The 24,310-nt window shown below is 40.3% G+C and overlaps 1 protein-coding gene across 1 annotated transcript in view; it reads right to left on the reverse strand.

Moving 5' to 3' along the window:
- Positions 1–24,310, reverse strand: part of ANKH (ANKH inorganic pyrophosphate transport regulator) — a 108,991-nt gene that overhangs the window by 82,690 nt on the left and 1,991 nt on the right. The window lies entirely within an intron of this gene.

Below are 24,310 nucleotides of genomic sequence, written 5' to 3' on the forward strand. Positions count from 1 at the left end.
GGTGAATCTTAAGCGATTTCCCATGAGAAGAGAAGGCACACATGTCAAATATACTGTATGGACAAGTAATCCTCAAAGTTCAGGGCAAGGAACTACCTGATAGGAGTAAGCTTAAAAATAAGCCAGGTCCTGAGGGAAGAAGAGACATCGCACAGTCCCTGTGTTCCAACAGTGAGGCCTTTACCAGGGATTATGTTTTGCTGTGTACCCTATCTGGACAGTGTATAACAGGAAATCTCAGAGTGAAATAAATGTCACATCTCGCACAATAGCTTTTTCTGCAAAATGCAATATTGTACATGAACAACCACTGCTCTTTTCTTAAAAACAGAGATGAAAAAATACTAATGCTGGTTGCGGAGATGTTGGAAGCTGTCCACCAGAAGGCTGGCCTCACTGGCCACATTGCCAAAGGCACAGCAGCTGCCTGACACAGCCTCCGCCATGTCAGCCCTCCCGGCACTCCCCTTTCTCCTCCTCCTCCTCCTCCCTGCACCCAGCCTCCACTTAAGTCAATGGAAACATTCCCTTGGCTTCAATCAATACTGGATCAGGTCCTCTATCACTGAGTGAACTTGTTTGGTTTCTTCTGCAGTGGCTTCCACATTTGCAGGAAAAGTTATCCCATAAGCCTAAATTCAGGTGGAAAACATAAGAAGCAGCATGCAAGGCACTCATGCCCCACGATGTTGTGGTTACAGGGAGCTGCCTCCCCCAGGACCACAGGCACTGAACTGGGGGGAAACACTGGCCCTCTGCGCCTCTCAAGCCCCTGCAAGAGGCAGCCAAACACAACAACCCTGTCTGTGCAGAGGAGGGAAGGAAGCAGTCTGGGACGAAACACCATAATGTGGACAATCGTAATCAGTTTTTGTCCAAACTGATTGTCATGTGTAGGGGGGTTAAAGAGCAAGATTGGAAAAACACATTGCAGAGCAATGCTGTAAAGAATTTGTACTAAATCAAGCACCAAACTTAAACACTCCTTAAAAATAGTAACTCAAGAGGACTGATTTTGGCTTGAAAGGCCTGCATAACCACATACATATCTGAAAGAAGAAATGAAAAATGCTTTCAAAGGCATCCCAACAAGCTTTCTTTATCTTAAATTTGCTAACCTTTTCCTAAATCGAAGAGACATGTAGTTGGCCTATTAACATGGTTTCATGTTCCTATGGCAATTATTGAAAACTTTTTTTAAAAAAAAATATTTTTTAATAATTTTCATTAATAGAAATGTCAGAATGTTTCAGGTCCCCCAGGGGAAATTTATGACTTGTTTTTATATGCAGTTTTAATAATTTAATCGGCAGTGTAACAATCCAGGAATGGAAACAGAGCATTCCAGGAATGTTGCAGTGAATTAGTAATCATGATCTGCTTGTAATTGCTGATTATCCCCATGAATTCTACCCAGACTAGTAAAGTGAATGTTTTTTTACTGACAAAAAGAAACTTGGGAATAGTATTAACTAAAAAAAATTCAAATCAACAGTGGCCTACTCTGTTTCCAACAAGGTTTTTGACTCTCTGTATCATTCGTATGAATAATTGCAGAAGTTCAGTGTAGGGAGCAAGAGACTTTACTCCAAGAGCAGGGCCAGGGCAGGAGTCATGTCCTTCAGTACATGTAAATAGGGTATCCTGTTACCAGGCGCTGCCACTGCAATGTCAACACAAATACTGTCGCTAAGGGAAGGAGAACAGCCAGCGGGCTACAGAGGCAGGCAGCTGGACAGAAGACAAGGTAGCAGAGCCATGTATCCTGGGCAGCTTTCACATATGCCAAGAAGTATTTGAATGATATATGGGATACACTGCAAAATAACATATGTTCATTTGGATGTGTTGTTTTTATTGACTGTCCCACTCAGCCTTGTTTCTTTTTTGACAGTACTTGTTTCGAGGAAAAATTTTGTGGTTTGGAGGGACTAATAAATACAGCATCGGCACAGATTTGCATGAGCAGATGCTTGGTTTCTTGAGTAGCAGGCTGAGAGGTCAGATGCACAGTCATCGGGCAATACCAATAAGAAAGCCTGTGAAAACAGGTATGATTACAAAGAAAAATGTTAAAGGAGGAGTCCAAGACAACAGATGGTTCTGATAAAGTAGAAAATTAATAAACAGAAGACGTGATGTAGACTAACAAGGAACAGGGTATGCAGTAAGGAATGGTGAAGTGCAAAACAGACTTAAGGAAAAAAGAAGGCAAGAGGAAAGCCAAGGCTTTAAGCTTTGCCAGGGAGTATTCACTGCAGATGATGAAATTAATTGCACTGAAAGGAAACTGATATTTGTAGTGAACTCAAGAGATTATTCATGAACTGAAGACATTAGACAAGTCGGCTCTTGCAAATGAGCAGTTCAGAGCACTGGCAGGCCAGCAGCTCGTTAAATAGTTGATATACAACAGTCATCAGGAAAACAGGAGAGAGTCAGATGAAGGTGCTGAAGGAAGGAGAACAGAAGCACAGATGAGTAGGAAATACTGTGAAAAGGGCTGCACACTAAAACAGAAAGATGTCTTCTGTAAAAAATCATCCCAGGTCACGTTGGACAAAACATGCATTTTGGTATATCAGGCTGTGACACAAGAAAGCACTCAGCTGAGACTGGATCCCTAAACCATGTTAACTATTGTATCTCTGAGCCACATTTAACACTTGATAGGTACCAAGTTTCTTTAAGCGTGACCATGAAATAATTTCTTGAGGCATGCGCAAAGCTGTTTTGAAGTCAGTAGAGCACTGCAAGCATCTGCTCCTCTGCATCGTACCAGGACCGAACTGACACTGATCACGGAGTACTCTGCAGACTACTTGTAAAACACTGCTCAACACATGATGCATTTTTCCTTTCTGTTTTTAAATTAACATATGACAAATCTAAACTATTTCTAAAGTTTATGGTTATTGCATTATGTGGAAAAAATTATGGACTTGATTCTCCCTTTGGAAGCATTTATGATACTTGAGAGTTAAAGACAGCAGAAATTCCACATAATTTATTGTATTAGACTTTACTGGCAATCATTCTATCTTAATATTGTTATATTCCTACAATTTCAAGTGCTTTTCCTCACTTGAATGGCAATGCCCAATGGCATCAAATATGCTGGTGGCTTTGAGGCAGGAATCAAAACACCTCAGAAATGAGAAAGCTTCCAGATTCTTGGAGCTGAAACTCTTAGGTTTATACTGAATGACTGAGTTTTCAGAGACCTAAGGCAATATGTAAGATTGCATAACCTTGCCTGACAGACACTAATTTAGCTGTAGGTTGTCCAGTGAGACAAACCAGGGTCTTATGAAAATCAACTTAAGACAAGATGGAATAAGAACTTACGTAAAATGAAAGAAATACTGTAGATAATATCTCTATCTCCTGAAACAAAACTTCACAAGATGAAGCAAAGTAGATCATCCTTAAGTGATGCTAACATTGCATAAATTATGCCATTCTAATAATTAGTTTGTTAAGTGTTGAGAATGTCTTCTTATACAAACATGTAGGTTTACATATTAATAAATACTAACCTGAAATCTGACTCTGAAGTATCAGTCATCATTAATAACATTAACATGTAAAAGAGAAAAAAATTAATAAATATAATCCAAGTGTCCAGTCAGAGCAATTCCTATCCCTGTCCAATCCTTCATGCCTGCTTTACATACACACACACACACAACCATCCTCATTTGTTGAATCACTATACTTTCCGTTTTCTATGCATTTGGTGGTTTGTAAGTGCAGCAGCAGATATGGCTGACATATAGCACAGAGATTTTGCAAGCATTTCTATTACAGTTGCACAAGAAATAAATAGAATTTGATAAAACAAAAAATGCTGTTTGCCTTTCCCAGCTTTGGAAATTTTTCCTTTTGATCACTGTTTACCAGGGAATCTGGGCTTTTTAAAGTACTCAGGGACCTTCACTGACATAACTTCGCCTTCTACATTTCTTCTGTTGATAACTGCTGGCAAGATAAGTTCTTCCTGATAACCAAGGGTCATCAAGGTTTAGTGACCTTCTATGGACACCCTTGCAACATCACTGCTTGCAAGTGCAGCCAAATGTGGACTGTGGAGGCAATTAAGACAGCAGAAAGACAGACTGGGCTTACAAACAAAATGAGAGCTTGGTGAACGATAATGATGCTTACACAGAGCTCATAATCTCCTCAATGCAGCTCATAGTTGCACTGTCCCCAAACAGCCACGAGTGAGACACGCTTTCTCCAGCCTGCGGCAGCCAGCACTCACTCCTTGCTGTGAGGAGAGCACAGAAACAGCAACGGTGCAACACCACACTCACCAGCCACAGTCAGTGCAAATGCTGATCTCCCCTTTGGGTGTGGTGGGGAACGGAGGTATTTTAACTTCACATATCAATTTATGAGTTTTCTCTTTAATCTGAATGAGCCCCTCAAACAGTATCTGAAGGCGCAGAACGACAGCTTCAGAGCTACCTCACTGTACCCAGTCTAGTGTAACAAATCTGTAGAGATCTCCACAGCTCAGAGGTGCAGATCCCAGGCTCCACAGGAGGCTCCACTACCCCTGACACCAGAGGACAGTCAGGGCCAAGTCCCTGCTGCATTCACAGGAGGAGATCTGTTTTCAAGGTGGCACATTTTCTCATTTGCTTTCTTTCTTGAGTTCAAAAACAACAACTCAAATTTTGGAAAATTTTCAGTGAAGAGCAGGAGGCTGACTGTCACAAACCAAAAAGTGAAACTTGAGGGGAAAAACAAAGAAGCAAGACTTGTCTCCTTGGGCATATTCGAAATATTTATATTCTGCCTTTTAAAGCCCAATTCTACTGTCAGACACAGCCTCATTCTGCTAGCAGCAGCCAGAAATACAAAATGGCCTAGAGTTCAAAGCAGGAAAAATCAATGCACAAATTTTATTTTATCACAAACACACAATGGTTAGCTGAATTTGCTTCTACCTAACAGCCTGCAGCCCAAGCATAGTGTTTACAAACTAATTTGCATTTATTTTTCGATTGGGTAAGTACATGGCGAGGAAACTGAGCAAAGTAGCAAGCAACTTGCATCACACAACTCCACCTATTAAGATAGGACAGGTGAAATAGTTACAGTCGCTAACAGTGAAAAAAGATCTGGATGCAGAATTCTTAATTGTGACAAGTGTTCAGTAGTGAATTATAATTATCATATTATTTGTTTACAGCACTCCTGTCCCTAACTTTTATTTCTTCATCTGATGACCTAGCAAGTATATCATTTATTTAAGCAAAAATAATGAGCTTTTTTTCTAAAAGGAAGTAGCTGCAAGAGACTGTGGTGTCACTGGGTCCTCGTCTGTCACTGCTCCCCAGTCCACCAGTGCAGTTCTGCTGGGCTTAGCTGCACACTTACGCTGAAGTTGCCAGAGATAGCTTTGGGACCCAGGTGAGAGCAAGACTGTCAGCACTGTATGCAATCCCCATTCGTTCCTGGTGATGGCTATAGAAGGGAAGAAACCAGGTGCTCTTTGAATAACAAGTGTTGAGCTCTGGCAAGGCAAGGAGGCTTTTTGTGGAACAAAGGGAATTTCCTTAGGATTGTGAGGTTCTCTGAAAAATCTATTTTTATCACATTGCATCTTACGGGATATTGCCCACTGGGCTATGAATTACCCCACTGCTGACATCTAAGCTGCTATCAGAGATACCCCAGTACAGGATGCAGTGAATAAGTGGCCATTCAGTACAACATCAGGTCAGCTTGATATTTAGAGAATTCATTGCCTGTGTTTCCAGAAGAAACATGACTCAGATACATGTGATCAAGAGCATTTGCATAGAAATTGGAGGCAGATGTTTGCTGACAGGCAAAGCGCAAACTTTAGAAGCAACGAGCTCCATTGAAAAAGTGGGTCTTTGGGTTTCTGGAGGAAACAATCTTTTTTGGCTACCGCTGTAACAGCAAATAAGGAGTTAAAGTTGCAGTGTGATGCAAACTAGAAAGAACATTAGAAGAAAACAGAACTTTCTGTGTGTTTTTTTTTTTTTTTTTTTTTTACAGGGAACATGCTGGGTGTTCAGAATACTAAGAAACTACAGTGCTGGTAATCTAGAAAGAAACAAGGCGTTAAAATAGAGTGCTGTAACTGAACTATAGCAATTGTTATTTGAAGCACAGAAACTGTCCTTTCTTCCAAATTTAATTCTCTGGTCACAGACACAGTAAATCAGCCAAAATATCATAATTAAAAAATCCCTTTCACTGCATAAGCACACTTAAATTTTTGTCTTAAGCTCTGCTCTGGTATCCATAAAGTCTGCATGTATTCCACTTATGATATACTGAAATTCAATAGTAAAAGGCTGAAGCACAGACTCCTAAAATGGAGATGAATCAAGTAAACCATTTGTGGGAGATTTCCCCCTTTTTTTTTCTTTTTGAGTATAGCTGTACATTTGTGCAGGTTTATATCACCTCATCATCTGCAACTTTTTTTCTCTAATATCTTTTCCTGAAACAATACTACAAATGCTCTCCACAGCTGTTGTACAGCCTTCACAATTTTGAGCTGTCTGAGGCTAGTTCACTACCTGTTTGTGAATTTGGCTAGATTACAGCTGTTTTCCTGCTGTTAGTTTTATAAAAACAACTGAGACAACCAAATGAAACAGTAGTCCTTTATCTATCTTCAAATTAGAAAAGTGAAATGTAGTTGTAGCTACAGAGTAGCCTATTTCATGGCCCAAACTATCCTTCTTCCTTTATTTAACGGTGTTAAGAATGGGTATAGTCAGCTGTATGTTTTGTTGTTGTTATCAGCACAGAAATTTGTGGAAAATAGAACTATTCATGTACAGTAGTTCTCAATTTAGAGCTTCAAAAGAAACCATGCACTTGCCTGAATCGCTACCTTAAATTTTATTTTCATGGAATTAACGTTATGAGGGATCAGCTTTATCTGAGCTTTATTCCCAGAAAACATCTCACACTTCTGTATAGTGAAAATCAGCTTTTTGCTTGTTCGGGTCTGAGCTTATTCTTCTCAGTAGTAGCCCTCCAGCTCTGCCAATGGGCAAAAATTATGTCCAATGGAGTCATCGAAGACAGCACTCCTTGGGTATCCACTGATGTCAGACACAGTGGTTTCCTCATCTCTCCTGGGAGCTCTGCATCTCACTATAACAATGCTAGTGATTTCTTCACAGAAGTACTCTTCAGTTACAAATAAAGACCAGGCTATCGGAGCATTAAAAGAAAATCTCTTGCCTCATTTTGTTAGTTTAATGAAAATCTGTGAGATCTGGGTACTGATTTCAAAAACTGACATTCTGCAGCCTCATTAGGATTATCTGGTATTAGTTCATAAGTAAAGATGCTTTTTCACACACTGTTCCTGTCTCTTTTTCTGTCAACAATGAGTGCCGGCTACCTTTTCCTTCATTGCTGACTTCTCAGTCTACAGCATACAGGTCCTGGTGATACAGAACAAAGGTATTGTTGAGGCAGTAATACAAAAACATTGTACTACAACTATTTGACTACTAACTTCTCCATTCCTTTCTATCTTTCTCTTCTGAAACATCACAACTATGCAATAAGGACCCAGCAATGATTTCATCACTATTGGAAACAAAAGAAGCTGAGTCACATTGTACGAACAAACAGATACCCCTCACTTTTACAACAGGACTAACTTCTGACAGAAGCTGGGGAGTATTTAGAGTCACGGGCTTTGATGCTACAAGAGAAACTCCAAGGGCACAGACGGTGTGATTCCCTGTAGCTGGAAAACTGGTGGACCTTCATCTCAAATCCACATGGGTTTGGTGGGTTAACAGGCTGCTGCTTGAAGCCTTGCATTTGGTCCTCTCTCCTGATCTGTTCTTTAATTGTCTGAGTAAAGGGAGGTTTGCTTATTGGCTTATCCAAGGCCCTTGACTTTTATTCCACTTTTTACATAACAAGTTCTTTGTCCAGAAAGCAAAGAAATGTGATGACTATAGCTTTTTGTTCTGGGCTGAGTTTTGGGCCATTAAGACTCTTTCCAATTGTAAGATCTTGTTCCCTCAGGCTTTTTTATGTAATGGGTGATAAAGGAGTTGGAAAGTAAATTTATTGTCTCCTTTTCTTAAAGCCTTTCCTTTTTCTCCTTGACAGTGCTAACAGGACCTCTACCACTGATGCTATTGGATTTCTCCTGAGTGTCTTATTCCTCAGTGTCATTAACAAGATAAGTTATCCTTTCCTAAATCTCCTCCTCCTATTCGTTTTCAAGGGTTGTGTTTTTGCATGGCTTCAGTGTTAATGTGGAGTAAGTTCCCAGTGAGCATAGCGAAACTCTATGGACCATCTTGGATTAGGAGTGCACTCAGTGGTCATGAGTCTTTAGGTATCCTTTCTGTGGCTATCAGATACTACAGAAAGCCAAAAACTTCCAGTGGGCCAAAAAGAATTGGAGCCACTTTCATGTCATGTGATATTAGTCTTCTTTCTTTTACCCAGACTTCTGTCTGTCTATTTTCAGTTTGGAAACCCACCATTGTGCCTGATATTCACGTTTCCTGTGAGGACTATTTCTGATGACTCCACAGTTTCATAATGACATTGAGCAACAGCTGACTTCTGTCTGCACAGGCTGCAGCAATTTCTATTTCCAGACTGTCTTTATTCTGCTTAGTTAACAATGATACAGCAAATTTCTAATTCACTACCAAGAGTGAATGAAAAAGACCAGTCTTTTAAAAGACTGGGACAGAAAAAAAATCGGTTTTCTACTTTCTAAGGGCATTGCTACCTATCTATGGCTGCAGAGGTCATAATGACTATTCAAGAAGCAAAGATATTGAGGGAAATACCAAATCTTCACCAGTTTTCCCATGCATTAGTCTAGCAACAAGGAGTGATCATTAGAGATAAAAAGGGAATAGCTATGCTGCAGAGAGATTTCAGCCTCTCCAACTCTAGGATGTAAGTATAAAGTAAACAGATCTTCCACTTTATTTGTGGAGGAATGAACACTGCCCTTATTAAAAAAAAAATAAAGGTCAACAGCATTTATAAAGGCCAGAGGATTCACCCTTTGTACAGCAGTGATAGCAGTGACACAAACCTTTTGTCTACCCCTCTCCCCAGCCATTCCTCCTCAGTAGGGTTGAAGAAGGAGTGGGGCCAGATGATGGCCACAGGGTAGAGCAGGTAGGACACACCTCATGGTCTGGCCCTTTGTTTCCATCTGCTGTCAGCAGAGTAACTGGACTGTGCTCCATCAACGCTCAAACACTTGCATGTATGTGGTGTAACTAAAAACAATCCAGAAGCCCCCAAGTCAAATAAAAGTCCCTCTTCCCTCAACCGCAACTCACCTAAAGGAAAATGCTTAATCTCTCAGACAAAGAAGTAAGACTCTCATGTTTCAGCATTTACTCTCCTTAGAGGATGCATTGTTCTAGTCACATCATGAAAACATTTTAAAATCACATTTTTAATTTACTACAACAACACCAATACAGCTTCTTAGTAGCCCCAGTTATGCAGAGGCCAACAAATTTAATGCTCGCACTTCTAAAATGCCACATTTCTGAAAGTACTGTGTCTTGTAAAACTTGGAATAGATTTTTTTCTCATTATAGTAATAATGGTTGTTTTGCTTTCAGAAGGACAAAAGCAGCATAATTCAAATGGATGGAAATATAAAGACTGAGATTTTCAAAGTGGCCAACAGAAGATAAGTACGTTTCTTCCAATGTTCTCAGTACAGTCTGAAAGCTTTCCTCTTTAAAAAGATTTTCATATCACAACAAGCAGCCTGCTATTCGGAATGCTGGGAAAAAACATAAGCAGTGAAAAAATGGGAAAGTATTTTATGTTTTGAGATTGTTCTAAATCAGGGTCAATGGCAACAAGAAGATGATCAGATTTGATTTATCATTAGCATGCAAAACAGAAAAAAATAAAAGATAAGCTCTCCTGTGAACAGGGATAAAGGGGCATTACCAAACCCTTCCAGATTTTGTTTAACATGTTATAGAACTTCTTTATGAAACTGAATATACATTGTCTTCTCTCATTATATTTTTCTCATTTGATTGAGCAACCTCCATCCCCAAGCTCGTCCTTCTTCTGTCCTGTTCCCCACCCCCCGCTCATTCTGCTAAAGCCGAAAATGAACAGAGCTTCATTTGTTCACTGGTGCCAGCAGCATCAGCAGCAGCAGCACTGTCAGCCTTGCAGAAGCAGCCCCCTGTCTAAGTGTCCCAAGGGGAGGAGACACCTTGCATTTCTGGGCATCGTTCCTCTGTCAGAACAGGGTTTATGGAGGTCTCAAGCAAGCAAGGAAGAAAGATTCAAAAACATGTATTTTAGAACCACAGCATATTCAGAGAGATTAAGAAGTTTGCTATCTTCCTTTCACACAAGGAATGGAAACAACTTACAGGGGCGTAGGCTTTAGTACTTTGTGGTTCTCCAGGCACACATGCAATAGCATGACATTCACTAATGCAATCTTAAAAACAAGTAGTTCAGCTTTGCTGACCCTGCTCTTTCCAGAGTCTCATTGTTCTGGAAGCTGGGACCCTTCATCATTTCCAGCTTAAAAGCACTCACTGTCTGTTCACAGTCATATGGTGCTACTCAATTTCCTGTTGTTTACAGGTAGGCTGACATCTTCTCATCAGAGAATATGACCCCATCTCCCTCACACAGAACCACCTTAATCACGCTCTACCTATCTTTGCTGGGCTACAGAAACCAAAACCTTTCAGTTTCGCCTCCCCAGATAGGATGATGAAAAAAATTTGAGAAACTAACAGCTAGGTTTTCTTTTGCCTAATCTTTTGAACAAGCTTGAACTGAGCTGCTTTGAGTATGTATGGCCAGACCTCTGCAAAGTATCCCAGGTGAAATCTCACTTAAAGCATTATTATCTCTACTGGGTGACAGGTCACTAGATAAACCCTCCAAGATCTCCTATCTTCTGATCTTTATGTTACCCTCACACATTTCATGGTGTTCTTTTTTACCTCCAGAAAACTGAAGCCCTTTGCAGTGATACTTAAGGCAGCTTGCAATGCCTAGGTAGGGAAACAGCCATTGATTTGGAGACAGCCTTGCTTCTGCAAAGTTAGAGGTTTTGCATTTCGAACTCTTAAGAATGCTAGGCAAGCCAGAACCTATCTGCTACTGAAACTGTTAATTCACTGACTTGTTTATTTAGAATACTTTCTCCTAGTTGCATGTTTTGATTCCTCCCAGCTGGCTTGTTTCTTCCTTACTGCACTCCATGCTTCTGCTTTTTCTTCTTTATCAACCTCTGTAGAAACACTATCAGAATTTCTGTAAGGTGGGGGGATTTTCAAAAGAGTCTTAGGATCAATGTTGGCTCAGCACAAGTTTAATTTAGAACATGTGATGGGTCTGACTCACACTGTGCTATTCATGCCACCCATCTCTAATCTGGAAACCTAGTAGTTTAGTTATGACCTGGAAATGTCTGAAGACAAACTATATATAGCATTTAAAAATATTTATAATGTTGAAGAATGTTATGAACATCTCCAAAGTCCCTCAAGCGATGCACAGGTTCACAATGGATACATTTGTCTGAAGCCTACAGTGAACACTTTCACAACACCTGGACCTCTCTGCACAAGTATTCATGCCCATGTACAACTGACTGAGCTTGTCATGCTTCTCCCAGGTTTCCTCCAAGGATTGTCTTTGAAAGAACACACCAAGGAGCAAGCACTCTCTAATCCAAAGGGGCTTTGTTGAGATTAGATTCTCTCAGCACTCCAACATCTTTATCTCTGGCCACGAAGGTAAGAAAACCTTCCTGCTCAGCTACAGCAATGAGACATAACGGCAGGATGAAAAGGTATGTGGGGAATGCAGGCAATGTTATTCTCATCTGTGATCCAGAAATTGGCTTTAAGACTTAGCGAGAATAATCACTAACTGACATCACCGACTTTAGTTTGCAACTTCTCTAAAAAAAGCCACCAATGAGGACAGCAGGCATTTATCACGTGCCATCAGACATTAGCATGCAGGGACAAAAATTCCACTGCTTCTCCTACACAGTATCGTGCTGAGCAGGAATTCAAAACAAGCCACCTGGGTGAGGATGAGAGGGAGCCACAGGCAGTGGTAAAGCAGCCACAGTTGTGCCTTGCCAAGGCTGTGACTTGCCTGGTCCTAGAGAACAAGTATCTGAACCAGACTGACCCAATCCGGCTCTGACGTGGTGAGAAGTGAAAGGAGGAATACAGATAGCTGGGTGGCACGTTGCCTGGTACTGCACTGCATGTCTGGAAGAAGAAGAGGCAAGCACAGACCCTTTGCTAGATAAAGTCTTGCAGCTTTACAAAGCTCACATTCTTCATTTGAAGCCTGGTTATCTCAGATGTGAGGTAAATACCTGTACATGAGCTTAACTCAGGCTTATATTTAATGGTCACAAACATAAGAAAGATTTTTAATTAATCATTTGTTTTGCTGAACCAGGCCTCTCATTTGCAAGGAAGGAATCCACTGGGGGCAGGCAGCGAGCACCTTGCTGCCATACTTACAGTGGGCTGCTTATCTGCAAGCAGCTATGGGATGTGCTTTTGGAGGCAGCCCATGGACAGGCACAGAAAAGGAGAAGCAGGGAGGACAGAAAGGAAGAAGGTATTTGAAGATTACAGACTACTGTGGACAGAAAAAGGGCAGCAAATGAGAGGCAGGATGACAAGGAGGAGGGACAGGAGCTGTCCAGGGCCACCAAACATGGTAGCATGTGGGAAGCCCCAGCACAGAGCTGAAACAAAAAAATCCCCAGTTTTAAATAAATATGTATAAACAAAGACCAAAAACAGACAGTAAAATATGAGATTGATGATGCTCGATCCAAGCTTTTCGGCTTGTCAGGCTGCAGACACCAGACTGTTGGTTATGGTGCTGCGTCAGTGCCCTGCCACGCAGTGATTCAGTGGAAGAGATAAAAAAGGACTGAATTGTGCACAGCTCCTTATTTTTATATCCTGTTTCTGTTTTTCTCAATGGTTGTTTTCTTTCTTTCACAAAGGAATCACAAAACAAAGGGATATACACAGAAGATTTGAGGTTATAGAATCTTATCTGTCCAAAACAGAAAGAAGGAAAGTGTAGAGGTATTTGATTCTAAATGTCATGAGACTATACAGGCATTATTCTTTATGCAGAGCAAATGAGAGACACTCATGCTTGTAGCTGCCTTTGAAAACAACTCCCAGAAGTTGCAATAGTAACCTCTTGCAAAACAGCTACTAATCCTTTTTTGTAATCGTTCCAAGCTTGTCTGTGCATCCCTCACCCCCACACTGTGTCAACAGCAAAGTGAAACAGTGCTTAGGGTCCCTAATGCTATAAGCATGTTAAGAGTGAAAAAACTCAAAACAATGAACTCAAATGTCCTTTGTTCTTCTGGCTTCAGACAGAATCACTTCCATGTCAGCCAATTATCTTACTTCTTGTCATGGTGCTCCCTACTCAGAGTTCTCAAAAGACAGGGCAAACTCATCTAGAAATCCCTGTATTCATACCTAAATGTTTCAAGTGCTGATACTATTCTTACCTGTTCTTGAAAAAAGGTCAAGGATATTAGTGAGTCATTTTTTTTCCTCCATTTATTTCTACAGTTATGCACAGGTTATCCCTTATCAACAACTGGACAAGTATTGCTTTAACATTCTTAAAAGTGCTGGGCATAGAGAACCTGATGGCCTTCTCGTTAAGCTAAATTTGCACTGGCATGCCTCCTCTGTCTACTTTAGACTTCCAGCAGGATGAGAGAGGAAAAAGTATCCAGTTCGTTATTCAGAAAGATATTAGTGATGAAGTTATGATCCTGCAGTCACTTTGACTGTAAGAATTTCAGCCCTTCTAGTGTGGTGAAAAGCTTACATGACCCAAGACAGCTATTTGCTGGACACTGGGACTTCTGAGAGGTTCTGGTATTTTTGAAGCCAAAGATGTCACGCTTTTCCCTTTCAGACAGCTTCCCTCTTCATTTAAACCCCTCTCTCTTACCACTCATTTCCCCTTTCAAATCAGTGGACGCACACAGAATACAACAGACCCCACATCTGCAGATTTCTGTAAAGTATGACCAAACCCTTGGAGCTCAAGTCACAAATATGTAACTTCACATGAGGTTTCCTTGATGAAGTCCTGAGGCAGTGATTGTGCCTTCACTAGCTATTTTCTCCTCAGTGATGCAACCACCCACAATGCGGTAAGAGCTTGCAGCTGACAAAAAAGGCGTGCCGCGATTTGAAAAAGCTAGCCCACAACGGTACTAGCCTTTTCTGGACAGTGATTCAAAGCTCACCAGCAGGTCAAGTCTAGAATAAGAAAATGTCAAGCAGGCTACCTGCTGCAATTTCTCATAAATTTATTAAAGAGAGGCCTTTGCACAGTATTAGCTGAAGGGAAATACACTACTTACGTATCAGATTCAGAAGGCACTGCTGACAAAGCTCTTCCCAAGACTGTTACAATGCTGGAGCATGTCCTAACCAGTAGACCGTTGACTGCATCTCAGAAAGCTCATATAAGAACAAGACTGTGAATGCTGAAAGGTCGTCATGCTTTCATGCTTTGAAATAAAACACTCTGAAGCAAAATGACTGCCCACAAGTATATAAAGAACAGTGGTGCAGTGATCAGGAGTGCTCTCAAGGTCACATTTTTGAAAAAATGAAATCCATATAGAAAACGATGTATTCAGAAAAAAACCCCAGCATTTGCACATACAACATGTAAAGGAGGTGGCTCAAGGTATAAACCACACATAAGGTACATGTGCAGTTACTGCCTCTCTCATTTCCTTAACCATTTTGCCTTGCATATAAGTCAGTAAGTAATCAAGACAGTACTTTAGCACCACTCGGTGTATAATTCTCCTATAAAGTTAATCTCCCGCTCACAACAAACTATGCACATGTGCATGTGTGTAATAAAGAAGCATATGAAAAATGTATTTACCTGTGACAAAGAGAAAGCTTTCAGTGGATGACTACCTTTGGTGTCTTAAGGAGCTGGAAAATGTTGTGTGGTTTGGACTTCCTTTCTCTTTTCAAGGAAATGCCTAAGATTGCAAAATCTTTACACTCCAACACAACCACTGGGGAAGCTGACAGTGCTGTCACGCTAAGTCTGGAGCCCCACATTACCAGTTTTTATGTGCTACTGAAGTGCAGAGGAAAATTACCAGAGACTGTACAAAACCAAGGACAACTGGAGTTATTTTGATGGGCTTCAAAAAACCTATGAGCAAGAGAGGGCAAAAATTAAAATTTAATGAAGAGGGTGATCCAAACCCTCAGAGCAGAAGATTTATTCAACACCACCACAGGCCATGCAAATGGAGAAAACCAGCTCCTTTCCAAGTACATCACCCAGTGTTTTCACTTCTGCCAGGCAGAGTTGGTGTCTGGTTTGAACTCATCTCCTTAACTGGCCTCTTGGGCTCAGTGGGCTGCAAATAATTCTAACATTCAGTCATCTCCAAAATGACACAGAGGGGGAGGAAGGGGGATGGACTGAGGGAGTAAGTTACCAAAGGCAGTAACAGGTGAGGGCAGAATGCATGGGCTCCCTGGCAGTAATCAGGGAAATGAGCTGCACTGCAGCTCCAGTTGTGTGACAAAGCCACACAGATGTCTGTGTAACTAATACACTCCAGCACTCACAAGAAAACCAATCAAAGTACCCTTAGAACTGAACTGGAAAGACAATAAGGGTCAAGAAAGGGTGCACTGCTGGGCAGGCACCATATGAGACCACAAGACCTGAAACATCCATGATGCTTGCCTTGAGTCTAGCCAAGTTTTGTCTCATGGCAGCTATGCCTTTAAGCCCTTTAAAAAACTCAGCAAGCCTCCAGATAAGAAGCAGAGTTAAGATTTCCCTTACTTCTGCGCTGGGGAAATCTCAACACTTCAATTCTCTCATAACTGGAAAGTATGATTTGATAAGCTCATTTTGTTTGGATTTTTTCCACTCAGCTCTGCCAGGGAGACCCCAATGCTGTGTATTACTCACCTGGGTAGCAAAGGGCACACTGCTTCCAGTACATGCTTCTAAAAGGAACAAGACAGGGACTCACAGTCAAGACTTCTATTAGTTAGGTAGCTCTGGCTTCTCCCCCTAGCAAGTGCTTCCTGTATCTGTATCCCAGAATCTTGAAGGCAGCACGGGAAAAACAGAGTGCTGTAAGAAAACTGTATCATGAGTGCTAATCATTAATAATAGACATTCCACACCTCTGAATAGCAGTTTTTGTTTATTTTACATTTGTAAAAGCCCATAACCACAATGCTCTTCTGGAGTGCATTGAATGCTTTGAAGAGGATGTGGTTCCCAAGCTGCTTGTCTCCCTCATCAGGAAATGTGGTCTTCAGGCTTGACCCATCATGAACAGCACTTTACAGTGATCACAGTAGTCTTTGCTTTTGGTGACTCACTGAATTTGAACTTACATAAAACAATCAATCACCATCACTACTCTCTCATTGTTTAAAGCACAGCACTTTTTGTGCCATGTTTTAGATGGAAGTAACGTGTGAGAGGGAACAACTTCTGTTTTTAATTGAAAAATCCTCTGGAATCCTTCTCAGTGTAAACTGTGTTTAACTGCCCCACTCTTTCTCACTGTTCCTGGCCACATTCTCCTCCTCAGCAGTGACCTAGCTAACCTCGTTTCCCCGTTTCCTCTCCTTTATGACCACACCACAGTTCATACAACTGCAGATGGTTATCAAATTCCCTTTTCCGTCTGAGCTATAAATGCTTCATTTCTATAGACTTTCCTCTTACATAACTGACATTTTTTTCCCTCTCACCAGAACCAAAAATGTGAAGTGTCTTCCCGCCCTGTGATGCTGCTAACAATTTGTTTTCTTTTTAAATGGGCTAGAGGCTCTTTAATTGGTAAGATGCTGACAGAGGAAATGGCAACAATGGACTTGTGCAAGAATCAGTCTTTCATCTGCAGGACAGCGAATCTGAGATCAAAAGCTGCCAAGTTATTGGAGCACGTTGGTATGATGTGGCAAGGAAAGCCTTTGCCATGAAGAGGGAAGCTGCCAGAGGTAGATCAGAGCTACCTCACCTTAGCTGCCCGTGGCTACAGGAACAGCAGCTACAATACACTAACAGAGGTTACAAAAATAAGATAATGGTCACTGATATGCAGCAGAATGATGGAGGGGTGAGCAGGAAGTGAACAGGAGAATGAGACCAATGAAATCTAGACATAAAACCTATATTTTCAGGGGTGTAGATGTCAAACACCATCAGCAGAAAAACGGTGGGTGCCATGTGGTTCCACCCCTTATACCTATTCATGTTGCACATCTGACTTGATGAAGGAAAACAATCAGTCCCAGCTGGCAGGCACCAATGCATTTCATCCAGCAGAGGTGAAAACCATGCCAGCCATGAAAGCTCATGCACAGCCTGCATCTGACTTAATTCACTAATTTACCTACAAAACACAGGTAAGAAGGCCAGAAGACAGACTGTCTCCCAGCCAAAAGCCTTTCAAATGTATTTGTTGGCAAACATACTAGCATATGCTCTGAGCATATGCATTGAGCTTTCAGTCCCATGGAACCCTGTACTTTAGGGAATGTTTACAAGGGGTTGGAAACAGGTTACTAAAAATAATAACAAAAATAAATATTAAAATTAAATAAATAAATATAAATAAAAATAAATAAATAAATAAAAACAAATATGCTCTCAGGCTTCTATGGACATGAATTTCCTCTGCACCTCCACTAAAAGTTTTCTAGCCTCTGAAAATTGAGAAAGGTTGGAAAAAATTGCCTTAGCAATTAAAAATGCTATGTGAAGCAAACACTTGAAAATAAGTAGTGTCTTGCAGTTTGTTCACTTCCCACAGTAAAAGCTGAACTCTTGATGTAACCACTACACAAGTAAGGCAAACTGAGCATGCTGGGCAACAGTGACCACCCTTTCTGCAACTGTAACACTCCTGCCAAATCAAGAACACTGGATTTTTTGCATCAATCTTAGGGAGAATAATTAAATTGGCACTTGAGATTTCACTCCCTTGTGGCACTTATTTTTCAATAAACTGCTCTTTACTCTCCAGTATTTTTCCTTTGTCCTTTTCCAGAATGCTCTTAAAAGGGCTATGGAAATCAACTGTGGCTTTGCAAATAACAGCACTTGTACTTCAGGCCTCTTTGGAAAAAAATGCATATTTACACTTGGAGTCATTCTTAGTTAATGTTTCATGCAGGCTCTTTTATTCTGCATTGTATCAAGAAAAACATATGTAGAAAAACCCTAAAGCAAGGTAATGAAGCTCCATGGACAATCTGAAAAAGGTGATATCACAGAGGAGATAGAAGATGGGAGCACTGCAGAGCTTTGCTGCTTTAGACACTAAAGTTCACGAGTCATTTAGGTCTGTTTTTCTTATGGCAGTTCTTTTTTTAATTCCCCAGCTAATGGTTATCTGAAAAGGCAGCAGTGGTGTCTAAAACTGTAGCTACAGCAACATTATGTCAGTAGAAAATCAAGCAGGCAGAAAGAAGGGCAATCTGATAATCTAATTGCATAGTAACACTCCTGTTTCCCTCACCCCAAAACCTACAGGTTTCCTAGTACAGAAATGATAAGGTACCAATAGCTGATTAGATTAGCTTGTTAAAATCTAAGGAAGTTACAAATTTTCATTTTTTTTTTAAGAAACACATGTTCTGATATGCCATTTAAACTGGATTTGAGCTCAGCAGTAATACATAAAAGCATCACAGATTTCTGAAAGTATCTGCAATGCAAAATCTGTTTAGAATTGCTCAGTTTTATGCACAGAGTTTTCTGCATGAGCTGGCAGATATATTTAAATTTTCTATTTATACAGCAACTTACATCCATGTTTTACAAACATGAAGAAATAAACTTTGTAGCTGCCTTGTGAAACACACCACAATTTTAGAACTGACAAAATTCACACAAAGAGAGATAAATGTCTTGTCTAGGATCAAGATAGGAACAGATAGAATCTGCACTTCCAAAGCTGTATCCTTGAGTATATACCTCCTTTGCATATAAAAGGACACTTATCTTCAGTAATAAGATTGGTCATGTCATATAAGACTTTGTATACAATCAAGTTCTTCAGACAGCAGCAAAATGAGCAAATATTACAAATAAGTCAGTTCAAACCACAAAATGTGAAGAGAAGCTTTCTCGGTTTTGGGAAAAGGCAACCAAAAGAACTGAACAAGAAAACCCCTAAAACAAATTAAATGGTCAGTTCACCTCAAAACCAAAAGCTGTATTTCAGGAATTTCTCTCTATGATGCAGAATACAGTGGTTCAAATGCATTTCAAAATTTCAGTTTTGAAGCCATGTTTTAAAATAAGCCTTGAGGTATTTTCATCTCTGCTTCCTGATGCTGTCTCAGTGTTCTAGATTTTCACTGGCAAAGGGAGGAGAAAGCAATCTCCCTCTCTCTGAAATAAGCATCAGAGTATTTGATTACCCCATGAACCTTTTTCAGTAAAAATCCAGTAATATTATGACTGTAATGCCTCCAGAGGTCCTCCAGCCTAGAGACTGGGAATTGGGACTGCTCAGCAAAACTGAAAGTGCTCCTTGTCTCCCACTGCATTGGTTAATCTTCTGGCAGGGAGAATCACTTCCAACCCACAGACCTCTAAGTTCGATTTTCCAGCAACCTGGTGGGCAAGTGTCATCTGAACTTACAGTTTTGAGATTAATTTAATTAGATTACTTCATAAAGAAGTGGCTAGTTGGTGCTACAGAGTTGTTTTTCCTTCCCTCCTTCGCCCTCTTCCTGGACATAGGTTATCTCTACAGCTCTATAGCTAGCCAGCTCCTTCAGACATGCTTAATGGGTATCACCAAGTACAAAACCTGCCAGTTCTTAACAAAAAAGGGTAAGAAAGTCCAGAGAAGTCCTTAGAGCAGAGGTAACACAGCCATGGGAAGTGGGAGGCAGGAAACTGGAGGGTTATGTGAAGGAAAGAAAGAATACGATATAAAAAAGGGAAGATATCGACAAATGAGGTATAACACAAGCCCTAGTTTTTGATTATGCATTTTACACTATGGCAACATGGAGCACTGCAGGGAATGGACACCTCATTAGCAGATTCATACTCATAATTTCTAGTACCATCTGAAATCTCCAGTGGTGATAGCTCCACTGCTCTTCGTAACCTGTTTATTTTGTACCTGAAGTGCTATAAAACACAAACACATGTTGGTTTAGCTGAGTGGAGTATGTGTCTTTGTCACCTTTAAGAACATTAGCACTTTGCTGAAATTTGGCTTTTATCTGCAAATGTTTTATGAAAACTCTGACTTCTTCCCAGATCTCAGCATGCATTGCTTGCTGTGAAATGCCAGCAAATGCTCTGCATGAGGGGTGAATGCAATGCCTGCTATCTAACACTCACTGCAACTAACATAGACATATAAGTCTAATTAATCACTTGTGTAGTCTCAAAAATTTTCTGAGTGGTCTAGACCCCACCTAGAATTAGTGTGAAAACCCCCAGTGCTTGCTAGATGACCATTTAAGATCTAAGGCTGTAGGGCTCAGGCTGGCATGCAAAAGGACATAAAGATGCTTTGCTTAGAAGAAAGTCTCTGGAGCCAGCATTGAGGTATAAATTCTGAAAACTACTACTTCAGGTGTGTGTGGTATCTTTTTCAATCCTTCATAGAACATCTCACTTGGATTTGCTAATTCTAAACTGGAAAGTTAGATGTATTTTAGTGATCATTTCTAGCTAGTTCCCTGACTATTTGTCTTGTGAATTCTGCAGGAAAAATTAACTACTTCAAAATATCACCATGAAAAATAATAACAACAAAAAAAATTCTGTTGATAATATACTCTGTATATGGTTGCTTCTTCAACACAATTTCATCTAAATTTAATTTTAAAGGCTATATGGTTCACATTCATTTAAAACAAACAGGGCATTTCCATCAGCATAGCCTATTAGTAATATGATTGTGGTAATAACATAGTCACGGTCTACACAAATTACAAGACTTTGTTAGCTTTCTTGTTTATATGGTACTAAAGTCCTACACAATTTAAACAAGTCTCTGACCTCTCACAACATCAATATAGGAGTACTTTGTGCTCCTACAGCACCTTTCATCTTAGAGCTCTTCTGACATCTGAATTTTCATTACGTCTACATACAAGTAGGTGTCTAGCCACACTTCAAAGGCAAGGAAACTGTGCCACGGAAAGGTTACACAACTTGGCCCAAATCCTCGGTGAACAGCTGGGAATGTGAACTCTCCCATTACTTGTTTTGAATGTCCAGACAATAACACTTACCCCCAAAACAAGCTTCATAAGCCATTAATCAAAATGTTTAACCCCCTACTAAGTTTGCAAATGGCATGGGCAGACAATAAGCTCACTAATTCTTTTTGATACATTATTCATGACTTGTTCTCTTTTTCTGGCAACACTTTCTTTTTTCAAGTTAAAAAAAAAAAAAAAACACTAACCAAAAACCCAATCAAATACAAGAAAATAACAGTTTGCTTTAAAGCAATTACTGCAAAATAATTTGGAATCCAAAACATTTAGCATTTCCTTTATGGCTTGCCTGTTTGATATCAATCGCCACACCACACACAACGTATGGCAACTTCTCTGCGGAACCAGAGCACCTGAATGACCTCAGGAGAAAGCAGCAGCAAGGCTCTGCTTACTCGGTTTTAGTTTCCAAGGATGTGCAAGCCGCTGAGCAACATTATGCCTGCATACGTAGCAGTTATGTTGGCAAGTTAAACTGCCCAACCAACAGCTAGTGACAGCAACTGAAGCTAATGATCCAGGGGCTAGCTAGAAAGTTAAAAAAGAAACCCGAACAAAAAAAACCTCCTAGTGTTCCCACTGAAAATTAAGGGACTACTGCAGATAGGCCTTGAGATCAAAATATTGCTCTCTTCCTGGCCTTTGCCACCCCTTGAACATCCTCTGATGTTACCAGTTATCAGCCACACCTGCTAATTGTATTTAATGCTACCTAAGGTCAATTCAAACGTTAGTGAACTAATGCACACCTCAGCTTTCCCCCTCTATAATAATGCTGATGCAAATGCACACAGACATTACAAGTCAGGCCACCACTATATATGTGAGCAGCTCTGAAGCTGTGTGGGTGGTGACAGATTTTTGAGCCCACAGGGTAGTGGTGCTATTATTTGCTGGGTGAGTTGTTTGAGGTTGTGTTGTGCCTCATCACATTGGAGCCATTTATTTATTTATTTCCAAGCAAGTGCATCCAACAACATTTTTCAAGGGAGCCAGAATTTTTAATGCAAACTCTGCTTTCCAACAACTGAGCTCTAAACACAATAGTAATTACTGTTAATCTCAGGGTAAGATACTGAGAGTTGAATGCTCTCAACAGTAGAATAAAAGTGAGCATCTCTCTTCTAATGGTGTTAAGTTCAAGACACAAATTTGTGTGGTGAAACATATTAGTGTGGAGAAAGATCATTTAGCCATAATACTTGAGACTATTTTCCTGAAGGCCTTTCTCTAAGAAGAGAGCTATGCAATATTTCATTTCATAAATGCCATGCAGCACTGTAAATAAACTGGAAATGGACTGCAGAAGGAAATAATGAAAACAGGTTAGAAATGGTTTATCTCTCTAATATTCTGGTAATTTACCTGTTCATGCATCAGAATGACCTTTTTTAGAAGGGGAAAAGTCAGGTATTTGTCTAAGAGATTTTATGAGGTGAACAAATGAAGTCGCCTCACTAAACTGCAGTAATATAGCCTTGTCTTAAGGCTTTATTGGATTAGGGTCCAGAAGTCAACAGGAGGCTCTTCACTGGCTACAGCAGTTCTGGAAGTGACTGCAGGAGCTGAACTTATTAGTTCTTAAGCATTCTGCCAGCATTTTTTACTTCCTGTAAACTAAACACACTTGCCACTGCAAACATGTTATATGGGCCAATGATGACAGCCTCAACCTCTGTTCTGCAAATATTCTTTATCCTTAGTATAAATTTCTCTTAAAGTAGCAAGAAGTCTAGAGAGAACTGCACACCAAGGGTCTGGTCACTTCCTAGTGATGTTTGCTATTGATTACGACTACCAACCTGTAGAAAAGCCTCTAAAGGTAATTAAAAAAAAAAAAAAGTGCGAATATCTTTGTTTCTCACTTTTCAAACTTTGTTTCGAACACTTTGCTCCCAAATAACCCTCCCCCCTTGAGGAAGCAATGTATGAATACCACACATTAAAAGGGTTTATGACTTATAGCATTTCTTACACATCTCTTCACTGGTCAGGCAAGGTCCATTCTCTCCCTAATTTTTTACACTCATCTCTTACTTCTGACCTGTAGTTCTCCTCTTTCTTTCACAGTATTGTCCAGAGCAGGTAACATTACTTAATGCAAAGTTTTCTTCCCTTATCATTCTTGGAAATCTTTGTTATCTGCAGCACACATTTACAGGAGAAGGTACAGCAGCTATCTGTTGGCACACGCATTCTTCTACGTTGCTTCCATTCAACCCTGGCATTAAAATCATTACAAATTTTTAAAGCAGAAAGGGGACTGGCTGAGCAAGTCAATGTATTTTCAACCTCACAAGTCTCACAGTAATATTCCTACAAGTGTAAAAAACAACTTCATGTATTATATACTAGAAAATAAAATCACTATCCTTTTGTCTGTAAGAGGAACCCTTCAGACCTGGAGTAACTTTGTCCCTGCTTTGGTTTCCTGATTTCCATGTAGGTAAGGCTGGTACAAAAACTATCTTTCTAGTTTCTGCTCCTGAAAGGAGCTAGATGTCTAGCAGGCTAGATTTCTCCCTTTCCAATTAATCACCTCCCCAGGCTGCCATCTGAGACAAGGGATAACTCCAACTCTGGAGTTGAAGGATTGGAGGGCCAATCCTATTACTTGGCTATGAAATAAAGCACATTTTTGTTCCTAATGCTGTCAAAGTTGCTTAAATAAGTGTTTACATGCACCATTCACATGCTAACATGCCTCCCATGTCACCGGTACCCAAGCAGACAGAAGACCCCTTACTTGTAAGATTGCTTGCAAATTTTTTAAATCCTGGTACAGAGGACACTGAAGCCAAAGGGATGTTTTTTATAGGCTGACATAGATCTTGAATCACGCTGACCTTGTATGAGGCAAACTGTAGCTATGCACCTGTCATACTCAGTTTGCTGAGTGAACTGCTTTCAATTTAACTTCTGCTGTATGTTATTAATGTGGCACAGTTATTAGCATT

Source organism: Myiozetetes cayanensis, unplaced genomic scaffold (assembly GCF_022539395.1).
Source record: "Myiozetetes cayanensis isolate MyiCay16 unplaced genomic scaffold, myiCay2020 scf1, whole genome shotgun sequence".
NCBI lineage: Eukaryota > Metazoa > Chordata > Aves > Passeriformes > Tyrannidae > Myiozetetes > Myiozetetes cayanensis.